The sequence below is a fragment of the Neofelis nebulosa genome, chromosome 17 (assembly GCF_028018385.1).
Source record: "Neofelis nebulosa isolate mNeoNeb1 chromosome 17, mNeoNeb1.pri, whole genome shotgun sequence".
NCBI classification, from domain to species: domain Eukaryota; kingdom Metazoa; phylum Chordata; class Mammalia; order Carnivora; family Felidae; genus Neofelis; species Neofelis nebulosa.
In genome coordinates, this window is record NC_080798.1 from 59,597,679 (window position 1) to 59,613,377 (window position 15,699).

Genomic DNA, 15,699 nt, shown 5'->3' on the forward strand with positions numbered 1-15,699 from the left:
CGCCCTCGAGGAGGACACCGCTGGCATGCACCTGCCGGGACGCCTGTGCCCCGGCCCGGCTGCTCTGCGGCCCGGACTGCTCACCCCCATCCCGGGGAGCGGCTCCGGGCCGGCTGGGACCTGGGACGAGGCCCCCGGTGTTTGGGAGGGAAACGATACATCCCGACGGCTGGATGCGCTGGGGCCGATTCAGGCTCTGTGGTGGGAGCTGCTGTTATTTCAGACAAAGAGCTAAGAGAGCTGTTTTGTTTTTCAGACCGTGTCTCTGGAATTGTCTCCTTTAAAAAAAAAAAAAAAAAAAAACCATGTCTCTGGAATTGTCTCCTTTAAAAAAAAAAAAAGTGTCTCTGGAATTGTCTCCTTTAAAAAAAAAAAAAAACTCTGATTTTATCCCAAAGTGGACGTTCCAAACCCCAAACCTCTAATCCAGGCTCGCTTGAAGGCTCCTGCCCTGGCCGGGAGCTGGCGCCGGGTTTGGGGCACCGGCGGGGAAGCACAGAGGCCGCCCGGTTCAGCCCGCCGCAGAGCCGGGGCTGGCGGGGTGAGCCCTCCAGGGAGCCCCTCGTCTGCGGCGGGCCCTTGGGGGGGTCTGGGGGTGGGGAGGCCAGGGAGAGGGGCTGGGCAGGACGCATTTGCTGAGGGGCACGTGTCTTCCAGAAGGCAGCCATCGGTGTCCAAGAATGCCACAGAGTGCCTTCCAGAATTCTATCTTCCGAGTGTGTGGGGAGGCTCACCCTTGGCTGACACGCTGGGAACGTCGTGAGTGCTGTGTCTGGGCTGGCACTCACCGCCCCCGACGAACGGGAGAGCCCCCGCCTGCAGGCCTGGGGGCGGGAGGGGAAACAGCAGGCCTCCTCCCAGCCAGGGACCCCTCCCCACCGCCGCCCCACCCCACCGACCCTCTGCTGGCCTCCCCCCACTGCCGTGCAGACCAGGACCGAGCCTGCCCCTTCTAGCAGGCTGTCGCCCTTCAGGTCCCGGAACAGCGACATTGCTGTCTGGTGGCTGGGTGGAGTGCGGCTGGCCACTAATTGCTAGGTCAAAATAATGCTGGGTTGCCAGTCGTTGAGGCCCTACTGTGTGGCCAAGTTCAGCGTGGGCGGCCTTGTACGTGCCGCCTCAGTGACTCCTCACGGCAATGCTGCGGGGCGATCCGTTTTCCAGATTGGAAAGACTGAGGCTCCGAGAGGTGGCCGTCACCTGGCTGGAGGGGGCAGGGCAAGCCTAGGGCTCATGGGTTCCCTTTATCTTGCACCACGTTACCTTTAGCGTATCGCAGGTTGGAACGTGTTCCCCCCCAAAAAACATACGTGTACCCTGACCCCTGGCACGGGTGAATGGGACCTTATTTGGAAAACACTTCCGTGCAGATGTCATTAAGGATCTTAAGATGAAGTCACCCTGGATTTAGACGAGCCCTGAATGCAATGACAAGCGTCCTTATAAGGGACAGAAGAGGAGGTGACAGGCCATATGAGGACCAAGCAGAGACTGGGATGGCATGTGCACAAGCTGGGACTGCCCGCTGCCACCAGAGCTGGGGGACAGGCACCAGCCGGAGCCTCCCGAGGGAGCCAGCCCTGCCCACACCTTGATTTTGGACTTCTGGCCACCAGAGCCAGGAGGCAGCAAAATAGTGTTGCTTTTAGCCACCAAGTTTGTGGTGGTTTTCTTCCCAGCAGCCCTGGGAGACTAACATAGCTGCCCTGCGGGCTGGCGGCTTCCCCACGGTCCATCTTCCTCGGTCTAGACGAGCCTGCGGGGCTCTGGTGCCGGGTGGGCGCCCACGGTCGGGGAGCCGTGCGAGTTCCCAGCATCTCGGGGCTCCCCTACGTGCAGATGTCCTCCCTGGATGGCTCTCTGGGTCCTTGGTAGCGTCTGAGTGCCCGTGTGTGCGTGTCACCCCCATTCTGCTGTCCACGGATACCCCAAGAGCCGTGGTTCAGCCCAGCGCAGAAAAGTCGTCACCCGTGACTTGGCAAATCTTTACCGAGTGTCCTCCGTGTGTGAGGCCCCGATCCAGGCCCTAGGTTATGGCAGCCAGGAACACAGGGTCCCCACCAGCGAGGGAGTGAGGACAGAGGGAGAGTCACACAAAACGGAGCCGGGGGCAGAGGGGGCGCACGGATGGAGACGGGGGCAGAAGCCAAAGGGCAGGCACGCGGTGATGCCCTCCCAGTGGGCTCACTGACTCTCCCAGAAATGCTCACAGGTCTGCCTCACGGATCGTGACTTTACCGGCGGAGACCCCGAGGCCCCAGGGAAATGCAGTCGCTCGTACAAGGCCACGGGCTCGGTGCCACTTTTTCCAGCCCCTCCCCACATGGTAATACAGGGCGACAACAATCACTTGTGTCGTGCACGGGTCTCGGGGTGGACGGCACTCGGCCGGCAGCCTCCGGCAGTTGCGGGCGGTTGGGGGTTGGTCTGCGCCGGGGGAAGAGCCCCTCACGGAGCGGATGCCTGGGCGGGGGGGGACGAAGCAGCCGGGGCTGGAACAGCTGGGTCTGTCCAGCTCTCTTCCCTCTGTCTCCGTCTCCCTTCCTCTCTCTCCAGACCCCACGCCAGCTCTCGGTCTACGTGTGGCTGGATTCTGGGCATCGTCTGTGCCAGTCAAAGGCTCCCGGGGCAAGCATCCCAAGCAGACCAACGAGGCTGCCTGGCTTTCTTGAACGGCCCCTGGAGGTCACTCCGAGCCACACGGGCCACATGATCCAGACGCAGTCATAAAGGCTCATACCGGTTGAGGTGAGCTGCTCGGCCGTCGGGCTGAGTCTCGGGCACAGCCGGCCCCTCCCCGCTCTCCCCCGCCGCACCCAGCCAGACCCTCTGTCCGGCTCGGCTCTCCCTCCCCAGCTCTGCAGCCTGCTGCCCCAGGACACCAGCGAGGACGAGGACAATCCCACCACGGAGCAGACCCGCTGGTTTGGCTGCAGAGGCCGGTGCCCCACACCCACCACTGCTGCCCCCCCCCCCCCCCCCCCCGCCCCAACGTCTGCCCTGCCGTGTGAACACAACTGCATCCTGGGGGAGCACGGGCCGGGCAAACCCCTGGGTCCATGATCTTCCCGAGACACAGCCACGGGGTCGTCAAACTTCCCGAAGCAACGCTTGTTCTAACGGAGTGTATTTCGGGTGTTGGAAATGCAAACCTCAGTGCTTGACCAGGTGTGTCCATGGACACATCCTAATAGCACAAAATGCACCGTGCGTGGATTTGTACCACGGGTTTATATGTTTAACATTTACAACCAATAAACGTTGCCTCCAACATCAACACAAGAAAAGGAAGATCATAAACCCTTCCTTTCCGGTAGTGAAGGGAGTGGAGTCCCAGGCCGCGATGCTCACCGTCCTCTTGTACAGCAACCGCGAGCGAATGCCTGCCCCGGGCCAGATTCTGGGCTGAGCCTTTCGCATTTACCAACTCATCGCGTCCTCAGACAACACTATCGTTGTCATTTCCGTTTGAGACAGATTGGCCGTTTGCTCCAGGTCACGTGTTAGCAGGAGACAGAGCCAGGGCCCGAATGTCCCGGTCCCCAAATGGATATTGCACGTGATCCAATCCCTGTCATGAAAGCTCTTCTGTCAGGACGCAGAATATTCCCAAATCAACCTTCCCTCAACATCTGCTTGGGATGCCTCCCCTTTGAAAAATTCACTCTGCCACGTATAATTTGGTGGCACCTGGCAGAGGGGTCTGAGGAAATTGGCAGCTGGCAGGTGAATTTGTCCTGGAGCTCGGCCATGGGCCAGGGAGGGACAAGCGAGATGGTTCTCCAGGAGCTTCGTGGGCCCAGTGCAAAGAGGAAGAGCGAGTACCCCCTCCCGGAGAGAGATTCCCAACAGGAAACAAGGGAGGAGCCAGAGAGCCCACATTGGGTTCTCTGAGCGGATCGATACCATCCAGAAACACTTAGCCGGGCTGATCAGGAAAGAGCAGAAATGATGCCGGTTACCAGTATCGGGCACGAGAGTGTGGACGCGACCGCAGGTCTCACGGACAGCGTGGAGGGAGTGGGCAGGCTGCTGGAAAGACACAGGCCACCATGGCTAACGCTGGAGGAGACAGGGGACCCCAGGAGTCCTATCCCACTGAAGAAACTTCCCACAGAGAAAATGCTAGTCCCCTGTGGCTTCACTGGTGAAGTCTACCAAACAGTTAAGGAAAGTGATTTTTTTTTTTTCCAATTTTGCACAGACTTGTGCAGAAAACTGAAAGGGAAGGATCATTACTCAACACATTTCATGACCTGGCACCACCCTGATACCAGATCTGGACAAAGAAATGGTAAGAGGACGGAACTACGGATTAACATTCCTCGTGAACACAGAAGCAGAAATTCTAAACAAAATCTAGGAAATCAAATCCATCGATACACTCAAAGGACTCGAAGAACTCACAGTTCTGCCCCAGAAGATCGGACTCATTGATTAGAAAGTCAGTGAAACTCATCATATTAACAATCTAACGAAAGAGTCACGTGATCATCTCCAAAGAGACAGAAAAAAACATTTGGCAAAAGCTGCCACCCATTCCTGGTTTACAACACTCTTAGAGAACAGTGGGTGGAAGGAAACCTCCTCACCCTAATAAATACCAACTATCCCACACGTCAGAGTTAACTCCAAGCGGATCGCAGATCCAACTGTGAACCCTGAAACTGTAAAACTTCTTGGCTAAAGGAGCAAACAGGTGGCCTGTTAGACAAAGACTTCTTAGGTCCGCCATGTTCTGTAGCTTGCAGATGGGCGTGACCTACAAACGGATAATGGAAAACTCTGCATTGTCTCAAAATTCAAACCCCCTGCTGTTCCAAAGCAAAGTTAGGACAATGGTCAGACAAGCTCCATGTTGAGAGATGTTTGAAAGATCACGTTTCTGGGGCTCCTGGGTGGCTCAGTTGGTTACGCGTCCGACTTCGGTTCAGGTCGTGATCTCGCGGCCTGTGAGTTTGAGCCCGGACTCGGGCTCTGTGCTGATGGCTCGGAGTCTGGATCCCCCTTCGGGTTCTGTGTCTCCCTCTCTCTCTGCCCCTCCCCTGCTCATGTTCTGTGTCCCTCTCTCTTAAAAATAAGTAAACGTTAAAAAAATTTTAAAAAAGAAAGATCACATTTCAGTTAAAGCACTTTTATTCGGAATATATAAGAATGCTTGGAACCCTGTCGTAAGAGAACCAGCAACTCGATGTAAGCAGGGGCAAAATATTTAAAGTACATCATGGGAGAAGATCTATGGATGGAAAATAATCCCCAAAGAGACGTCCCACATGGTGAGTTGTTTGGGAAATGCAGATTTAAACCCCAGTGAGGTGCCTCCACACCGCTGGGTAGGCGGCCACGATGAGAGTCTGGATACACCCAAGCTGGCCAGGGTATGGGAGGCAGGGGTGCACGTGTCGGTGGGAGTGCAGAACGGAGCAGCCATTTTGACATCCAGAACTTTCCTGCGATTCTCGTGTAGAGTTTCCACCTCTCCACTTGCGTTTGCCCACCTGTTCCTGCACGGCGTGCACCTTTGTCCACGGGAGCCCTTCACACTCCAGTCGTGGTTATTATAAGTGCCCTGCTCTCTTGCTCTCCCTCAAGTCTGTGTAAATCCAAGGCCTGTTCTGAGGCTTGCTTTGTCCCTCGAGCATGTGTTTTCTCGCCTTTTCAGATGAGTTGTCATTTTCCACTGAAAGCCAGACACGGTGCGTCGGGTCATAGAAACAGAGGGAGATAGCGTGAGGTTCCGGGATGATCTGGCTGGGAGCTGGGCTGGGCTCGATGTTCCTGCGGCTGCAGGTGCTGTGGCTTCAAACTCTGTGTCTCCACTGCTGCCCGTGGGCTTCCCTAACAGTTCTTCCTCCCGTGGGGTCTGTGTCTTACGGCTTCTCCGCTGCAATACACTGTCTACCGGAGGCCGCGGGGTGGTGGTAAGGTTTGGGGAGGGCGTTGTTGCATAAATTCATGATTCAATCTCGGTCTTTCAGTGGGTCTGTGTCCTTGGGCTGTGACTGTCTCAGAAGTTTCAAGCTTATTTTCCCTCCTAAGGTGAGACCGGAAGGCTAGAATCGTAGCCCGTCCTCCCCCGAAGAGACAAACATCTGGTAGTCTCTTGTCCCGGAGGGTAGGACTTCGTTGCGCACAATGCTCTGGGCGTGATTCAAAATGGTGACTTTCCCCTTCTCCCTGCAGAGTGACGAGGGGATCTTTCTCAGTGCTTCATGGCGAGACCCTGGTGGGGTTCCTGGGGTAGGACCCACGAGGGTACAAAAGTCTCTAAGACTGCACCCCTGGGACTTTCTCGCCCTCACACTAACTGACGCCTGGCCTCCAGCAAGTTGTCTTGTAAATGTTCCCATGAGTTTACGGTTCCAGCAGCTTCTGTTCCAAAGACGCAGACCTTGTTTGCGACTCTGACGGTTTGCCCTGTGATCCCGTTCTCTGATATGTCTGAGAAAAGTCATTGGCTTCTGGGTTGTTAGGCAAGAAGGGGAGTGATTCCAAGCTTTTTACATGTCAGACTGGAAACTGGAAGTCAGTACACGACCACTTTGGAAAACAGTTTGGCAATCTCTTAAGAGGTCAGATGTATACCCAACATATGATCTGGCCATTCCACTCCTAGGCATTTACCCAAGATAAATGAAAGCATATGCACGTAGCAGTTTTATTTATAATAACCTCAGACGTCCATGAACACATGAGTGGCATATCCATATACCAGACTACCACTCAGCCCTTAGAGGCAGAATGAACTATTGGCACGTACTACAACATAGGTATATCCCAAAATAACTACGCCAAATGAAAGAAGCCAGACAAAAAGGAGTGCAGGGTTTATGATTCCATGCACAGAAAATTCCAGAACTCCATAGTGACAGAAAACAGATCAATGGCTGCCACGGGATCAGGGCACCGATAGGTAGGGGAGTAGGAGGGACAGATTGCAAAGGGCCACGAGGAAACTTTGGGGGGATGGCTATGTTCATTTTCTGGATTGCAGTCACGAATTCGCAGGCACGTATATTTGTCAAAACTTATCAACTGCTATGCTTTAATGCGTGCGGTTTGTTCTATCCCAATTATACCTCAATAAAGCTCTTGTTAAAAAAAGAATCTGAACAAAGAAACATCACCCTCTTAGAGGCTGTTTTTCTTTTCTAACAGGAAGGCACATGAGAAGTCAAATCAAGTCTAGACAATAGAGATGCCCGACTGTGCTTCCCGGCCCCGAGGCGGAGTGCCGTTCACAAACGTGGCTACCCTGGCATCTCGAGGTCATAGTCTTCCATGGCTCGACTTGCCTTTGTCCCTTCCACGTGAATCTGGGGGCCTGGGACCGTCAACCGAATACAGTGGAAGTCAAGCTGCATGACGTCCGAGGCCAGGTCCTAACGGGCCCCCCTGGCTTCCCCTGGTTCTCCGGAGACTCCTGCTCTGGGGGAAGCCAGACCCTGAGCAAGAAGTGTGACCCCTGAGACCGTCGTGCTGGAGAGGCCACGTGTGGGCCGGTGAGTGACCATCTGGTGCTCACATTCACGTCTCAAGCTCCAAGCCCAGGGCTCCGGTCTCAGGGTATCTCGTGCCCGCTGGGCCACGTGTCAGCCCCTGCTCAGTTCTGTCCCCTCTTAATGGGTCCACGACAGTCTCAACCATCTAGGCTGCTGTTTTCAAGTCAAGTTGTCAATCTTCCAAAAGCAAATCCACTTATTAGAATAGTGTGATCGGGCCTGTATGTATGAGTGTTCAATGCCAATTCAAGCAATCTGCTTTCAACCTGGCGGATAAATCCCACCTGTGTGCCGTATGACCACGACGTTGCCTTTACGGCATTACCCCAAGCAGCGAGTCTTTAAAAAAGTTCTAGAAAGAGCGCAACACGCTCACCCACGTATATTTCCTTTCAGTTTCAACCTGTGCAGTCTGAACAGCCCCTGTGAGTATCTGCCGTGTTACTGGTTTCCTTCTTCCCCTTTGATGCCAGGGACCTCGGTAGACCAGTAAGCCACAGCTGGGAATGCATTCAGAGACCATTAGTACAGGAAGCACAGTGGAATCCAAGGAAACCGTGAACCAGTGAGTTGGAAAACAGTCTATGAAAGGCCTTTTCAGGCTGTTTCTTTCAGGAGGAGTTTGTTTTTGGATTAAAGGAGTTTATTCTATTCAGGTATTCACGAATACCCAGGCTCTCTGCACCAGCTGGAATGTGGAAACCCCTCAGTCATAATCAATTGCCGTAGAGGGGACCGGCATGTTCCGACTGGGGAATACATGGATGAAAGAGGCGTAATTAGGTGACGCGCCTTCAAAGGAGATGAAAAGCCCAAAACATCCTCAAAAACGCAGGCAAAAAATTACCCCGGAATCACTACGCTCTTTATTTTGGAAGTGGCAGCTCCCATAAAGGACTAGGTGTCAAGGCATGGTGTGTAGTGAGGTCTTGGCCTGGGTTTCTTTCTTTCTTTCTTGTTTCTTTCCCTGCTCGGGGGAAAAAATGATGGAAATGCCATTCCTGCAGTCCCTCCACTCCCAGCAAATGCTGTCAACGGCTCGCTCTTTAACCGGAGACTCTGAGCCACGCCGATGCCTTACCGGGCGTCCACCCACGGGTAGGACAGGGGGCCCAGCGCTTAGCGGCATACCTGCTTGAGCCCCCTGCCCCTGCCGCGTGCATCACAGCTTTCTCTGAATGGCCCGTTTATATCCTTGACTCCTCTGGTTAACAAACAGCGCCCTTTCTCTGCTGGTGTTGCCAAGAAAACACACCGAATTCCGCCACCTTCTTGACGTTCCTTCTCCCTGGACAATTCTTATTCTCTGATCTCATCAGATAGAGGAGATTGGCAGATTCTGATCACGAAGGGGTTTTGTAGCCAGGGTCCCCCCTCCCGTCCCCCGCTCATTTTCAGACGAGAAGACGGAGCCCCCGGGGAGCTTGTGTGACCTACTCTGTGGAGCAGGTCCAGAGCCAAAATAGAAACTGGGGGGTGGGGTGGTCTGACCCCAAAGTGAGTACTTTTCCTACTGCCCAAACTACTCCTTCTCAACTTCCCTTTATTTTTAATGCTTTCATGGACATACTCCGACTGTTTTGTGGCACTCATTAACACATATTTAAATAATTATGGAAAAATCCGCATTTTATGCATCCTTAAGCACTTTGACCTCTGGGTTTCTGCAGCTGGATGTGATGGGGCGTCAGCTTTGGCACATTTTAATTAGTGTTCTAACTGCTTCTTTGCCCCTGTGGTCTTGAAGCAGCCCGCACGGCACACCTGCCTTATTGAGCTCAGCGTCCCCAAAAACGCTTACACAAACACTTGGCTTTTTCTTCTTCTTCTCTCCCTCACCCCCCTTCTCTTTCCTGGCTGCATTCGAGAGTGCAGAATGAATGTGCTATTGAAGGCCACTTTGACAACACCACTAAATAAGGATTCCTCTTGGCTGGCAGAATTTTTCCAGTTCAGACCAGGGCTACACAGAAAGGGATGAAAAGTACCCATCAGCCAAGGCAGTGGTTATGGCTTGAGGTAGGAGGACACACAGACAGGGGCCATGCATAGACAAAGAAGACATATCTATCTATCTGCAGAAATGTATATGTGTATATTTAGATATCTATCTATCTATCTATCTATCTACCTACCTACCTACCTACCTATCTATCTCTTCCACCTCAAGCCATATGTACAGCCAAGAATGGAATCGCACTGTTTTATGTTGTGCTTTTCCACAGTGCATTAGATTATGCTCATTTTCCTTATCAATCCATCTGAAGTGAATGGCGTCACACTTCGTCATACGGATGCACCATTAGCTTTAAAGCCAAGTGTCTACTGTTGAACACACGGACCTCATGTCTCTGATGTATTTGTTTCGTGGATTTAACTTTGGTGCTATTGACAGCATTCCGTAAACATCTGTGATGCACACCTGTTTAGTCTAGTCCGAATATTCACTTGGGACAACTTTCTACGAGTCTTATCCTAAAGGGCTCGGCACTCTTAAAACCTGGATACGTGTTGCTCCTGAGAAAGGTGGGGGCGGTTTAGAATCCCACCGCCTGTGTTAGGGGATGTGCCCTCTCCCCACTGCCTCTGTCAGTGCCGCGCATTGTCCTTAAAAGCAGTCTTTGTCTATAAAATTTTGAAATGTCCCATCGATTGAGGAGGTGACATATAGAACATAAGAAGAAGCAGGAGCAAGACATCTGGATTTGATTGGTGAAGATAATTGTGGCCCTCATTTGCCTGTCCAGGACTTTAAAAAAAAATTTTTTTTAAATGTTTGTTTATTTTTGAGATAGAGAGACAGAAGGCGAGCGGGGAAGGGGCAGAGAGACAGGGAGTCACAGAATCCGAAACAGGCTCCAGGCTCCGAGCTGTCAGCACGGAGCCCGACGCGGGGCTCGAACCCACGGACGGACCGCAAGATCATGACCCGAGCTGAAGTCGGACGCCCAACCGACTGAGCCCCCCAGGCGCCCCCCACCTGTCCAGGACTTCTTTCTAAGCAAGTGCCAGATGTTTTTCAGTTGCCTGCCAGGTGCACTGTTCTGGTGCCCCAAGAGACAGCGAAGGATTCCCTTGCCCTCCGGCCTCCAGCTGAGTTCGATCTGTTAGGCGCTGGTAGGGGATGGGGAGTCAGGAGGAGAGTTATCCCCCGGACCGCTTCCTGCAGTAGTCCTTTGGAATGACTTTATCCCCTGACTAAAGCGACATGTTTGTTAGCCCTCTTCTGCGGGTACAGCTCTGTCCCCTGGCCCTGGTGACCAGGCCCCCCCTCCATCGTTAGCCTGGGGACGCATCTCCCTTGCTGGTTTCCTTTGTTAAACTCTTCTCGGTGACCCCGTTTGATTGCATCACCTACCTCTTCCTGCAACCCTGCCAGGCACCAAGGGATTGCCACAGTTCTCCTTAACTATTCCACATGCTGAGCAAAGGTATCTTTCAACATAGTAGAGGTGTAAACGGACAGACAGGAAAGATAAAACATCTTTGCACTGGAGAGGAAGAGAAGAGAGGGAAACCTCGTACGTCCAAACAAGGCCGTCAACCACGTCTGCGCCCAAGGTCCTGACTTGGCCCCCTTCCTGCATTTGCTATCTGGTCCTTGTTGGAGACACGACCGTCTAGCCCACCAGCCAGGTCAGAAGTATGGCAGTCATCGAAGATTCCTCCCTTTCCTGGTCATCACCCACAAATAATCACCCAGCAGGGTCCCTAAATCCTGCCTACCAAATGTGTGTCGCCTCCTGTGTACCTACCCCAAGTTCACCATTGCTAGAGCCTTCTAACTGGTCCTCAACTGCCATCTGGCACCAGCATTCACCCCACACTCTGTCAAGTGCCCGTGGTGATCCTTCCGGGTGAAAAAAATCAATGCTGTTACTCATCTCTGAAATAAGCTTTAATGGCTCTGTCTTAGTTTGAGTTTTCTGAAAGCAGAGCCTGAGACAAGGACTTGGTACGGGTGGTTTGTTTGGAGGATGGGGCCAGGAAGCAGGAGGGAGCAGGGGAGTGAGACGAGAGAAGAGGAAACTCAGCAGAGCGCACTCAGGAACGGTCACTGTCGGGGCCACTCCGAATTGTCTGGGGGGCCTGGCATCCAACCACTCACCCCTGCCCCACTGGCTGACGGTTAACCCTGGGACTTTAACTGCCCTGCACTTCCGGACAGCTGGGCGGCCTTCCCTGGGCTGGAGAAAGCAAAGGGGAGAGATGTGGGATGCTGGGGAGTGCCAGGAACTGCCCATGACAAGGGTGCTGAAATCAGGCGGCTGAAAGGGTGGCTCGCAGGCGTCACAAGCATCTGCGGCCACCTCCACCTCATGGCCAGGATGAAGCCCTTTGTGACTCACCTCTTTTGTCTATCCTGCTTATGTCCTGATGTCCATCTCCCGTGTTCAAGGCCACCATTAGCCCACGTAATGCTTGTGCCTGTCAGAAAATCACCTCTTCTAGGCAGCTTTGTATGTGTGCATCCTGATAAGCTTGGGTAGGCTGGAATCCACCCCACTGGCCTCTTGAGCTTGGCATCCTTGTATAGTACACAGCCTGAACAACTGTATGGGGGTAGCCCTGAACATTAATCTCAGTCCAAGGAACCGCACAGCAGTCCCTGAATACACCAAACGGTTCACATTTCTACGACTCTCTGTACTGTTCTTTGTGCTTAGAGCTTATTTGTCAAATATTCACTGAGCATGTACTACGGGCCAGTCACTCCTGGAAGTGCTGGGGATACAGCATAGCACAAAGCACACGTGAAAATGCCTGCCCACGTAGAACTCACGCTGGAAGTGGGGACAGACCTCCAAAGAAATTAGTGAGCAGGCGTATAGTATGCTAGATGTATCGTCGTCTGCCACCCGGGAAAAGAAAGCAGGGGTGGAGGGCACGGGGGGAGGGGCGGCAATACTCAGTCCAGGTCAGAGAAGGTGACACTGGAGTGAAGACCTAAGGCTGGATGAGTAGGAGAAGCGTTCCGGGAGGAGGCACGGCCAGGGCAAAGGCACTGAGACAGCGCGCGGTGACGAGGACACATTCGGGCCGGAGCAGAGTGAGTGAGGGGAGAGCCAGGAAACGAGGTCAGAGAAGAAGGACGGGCAGCTGGGTGGATGGCGCGGGGCCTGGCCAGGGCCTCCGCCTCTACTCACCTCTACGCAGCGTGAGGGAGCAGGGAAGGGCTGGGACACAGCAGGGGCGGGATCCAAGCCTCATCTTCACGGGACCCCTGTCTCTTCATGCCCCCTGCCCCCAACTCATCTCTATCAACCTGGCAGAAGCCCTTTCAATCCCCACCCTGCCCTGCCCCACACCCGGGGTGGCTCGCACCCTGCCCGTCTTGGTAGGTCCCATGCTGTATCCCGACGGGAGGGCAGGAGAGAGACGGGAACCCCCACCGGGGCCTCGGGGACCTGCTCCACTGGCCAGGCAAACGGCCTCCCGATGAGACTCTTCCAGAATATCCATGGCGGAACTCTTTGGACGCAATAGAGAAAGACAAGCCTTCTTGAGGATGGGGGCACTGAAGGGTGTGAAGGTTTCCCTTGTAAGACTCGGTTTCCTGGTCTGCGAGGTGGGGGAATTGTAGCTACTGTGGCCAGGGTGGTGTTCTCATTAGCATCACGACACACGTTCTGGCTCACCCCGAGGGAGCGGCCCGGCGAGTCCCCGGGACGGACCCGGATCCCCGTTTCCACACAACAACACATAGCTTCTGGCACGAGCAGGACCACATCGTCCTTAAACCGTCTCCTTGACACGTCAGGAGGGGAGATGAGGGGGAAAGTACTTCAGGGAGGTGTTTTCGCAGAAGGCACACGGCAGGCTTTGAGGCTGGAGGTTGAAAGCCCCATCAGACACAAAGCCACAGCAAGACACCGCGGCAGCCCCGTGGGGACGATGGCTGCTATCTGCAAGGTGGGAAGTACCACGTGTTGGCGAGGTCGGGGAGGAGGCGGAGCTCTGGGAAACAGTCGGGCAAAGCCCAGCTGGTTACGCAAAGCCGCCGTGTGGTCCAGCAACCCCGCTTCTGGGTCTACAACCCCCCTGAGGTTGAAAGCAGGAACTCAAACGGGTATTTATACACCTATGTCCACAGCAGCGCTATTCACAATACGCAAAAAGGTGGAGACGGGGGCGTCTGGGTGGCTCAGTCCGACTCTTGGTTTCAGCTCAGGTCATGATCTCACGGTTCATGAGTTCGAGTCCTGCTTGGGATTCTCTCTCCCTCTCTCTCTTTGCTTCTCCCCCACCCACATGCTCTCTGTCAAAGATAGAATAGAATAGTACGAAATGAAATGAAATGAAACGAAGTGAAATGAAATGAAACGAAGTGAAATGAAAAGCTGGGAGCCACCCAAGTGCCCATCAACAGACGAATGCGTAAGCAAAACGTGGTCCATCCACAACGCGGAGTATTATTCAGCCATAAAAAGGAAGGAAATCCTGACCCCTGGAGGCACCCGGCGGACATTATGCCGAATGAAACGAGCCAGCTGCATAAACCACACACACTACGAATCCATTTCTGTGAGGAACGGACAGCGGTCAGACCCATGGACACAGAAAGTAGACGGTGGGCACTGGCGGCTGGGGAGGGGCGTGGGGAGTCGGTGTCCAGTGGGGATGGAGCTTCTGTTCGGGAGCTGAGAAAGTTCTGGAGAAGGATGCTGGGGACGGTCGCACACGAATGTACCGAGAGCCACAAAACTGTACGCCCCAAAATGGTGAAAATGGCAACATTTCACGGGGGACTCAGAGGGCAAGGAGAGGAGACAGGTAACGGCGACAGGAGCACTGTGCGGGCGCGCCCAGCAAGGGGGAGACCGCGCCGTGGACCCCATCGATCTGCGGGTGCGGGTGCCGTCTGCGGAAGCCGGAAGGCCACCCGGGGGACGTCGTCCTCCAAAGAGGCCTCGGGCGGCCAACGTGTCGATGCAGAGACCGCCGGTGGCAATAAGAAGACGTGTGACTGAAGTGTCAACTGAAAGCTGGCAAAGACCTAGTGACGCTTCAAAGGTGTGACACGGGGACCGGGCCGGGATGGCGGAGCACCAACGATGCCCCTGGAGCCGAGATAGCCCTGAGCGGAAGGGACGCCCTCGTCCCCACAGCGGCGGGAACAGCAGGGCCGGGAACACAGGGAAGGAGGAAGCCCGGCGCGCAGTGTGGGGAACCTGACTCACGTGCCCCGAGGCCGAATGGAGCCGGAGACCGGAAATCCCCCACACCTGGGGCACTCTTACCCCAAATGTGGAGAAGGATGACCCCACGTCCCCAGAGTGCCCCGTCCGAGCAAACTCAGCGCACGGCAAAGGAAACCAGGAATCCTACCATTCGGTGGTGTCTTTGTTGTTTCAAAAACGCAGCTCTGGAAACAAACTTGAACAGCCCATCAGGTGTGCACCTTCCCCCGCAGAGAGCAGCCCTGCTTTACGGGGAGAAGCCTTCGCACCTGCGGCCTTCACTCACTGAGGCAGGACCATTTGGGGTGCCCGGATGCGTGAGCCCTGGCTGCCGGGGTGTTGGGGGAAACCACATTCCTGCCTCGTGGAGCCATGGCCCTGGGGACGAGGCCGCCACAGCGCAGGGGGGGGGCGCATGTGGCATTCGGGACCCAGGCTGGGGGTGGAGGAGGGGGTTCCCAGTGGGGCTGATGCTGGAGCCCAGAGCTGAGGGTAAGAAAGGGGGCCGGGAAAGGCCACGGGGCATACTTGCTGTTGGTCTGGGGTGGGGGTTTAAGCAAGGGGGACCAGCTGAGGCTGGAGGGGACGTGGAGTGGGTGCGGGAGGGGCGGACTCCCCTCTGGTGGCAGTTGCACAGGGCGTGAGGGGCGGACGGGAAGTGAGCCCGAGCAGTCACCAAGGGCCTCCAATCGCTCCAAAGTGTCCGGGTCTTTTCTGGAGCCCGAGAGAAGCCTGGTTTGAAGGAGACACTGTGGGTTTCGTAACTCAGGGTCGTGTCTCCGGCTGAGACCCATGGGGTACAGATCGGGGAGGACAGGGAGGCCTGTCGGCAGCTGCTGGGAAGTATGGCGAGCCTGTGCATCCGGGCACCCCAAATGCGTGACACGGCGAGGACCGGAGGGTGGGGGGCGGCCGTGAGGAGGCACATGGGTGGATGCAAGCGGAGGAGGTCTGATGAGCTTCCTAAGGCGCCTTCTCCAAGACGCTTTCACCAGAGTCGTTTAGGGGGCGGCCCA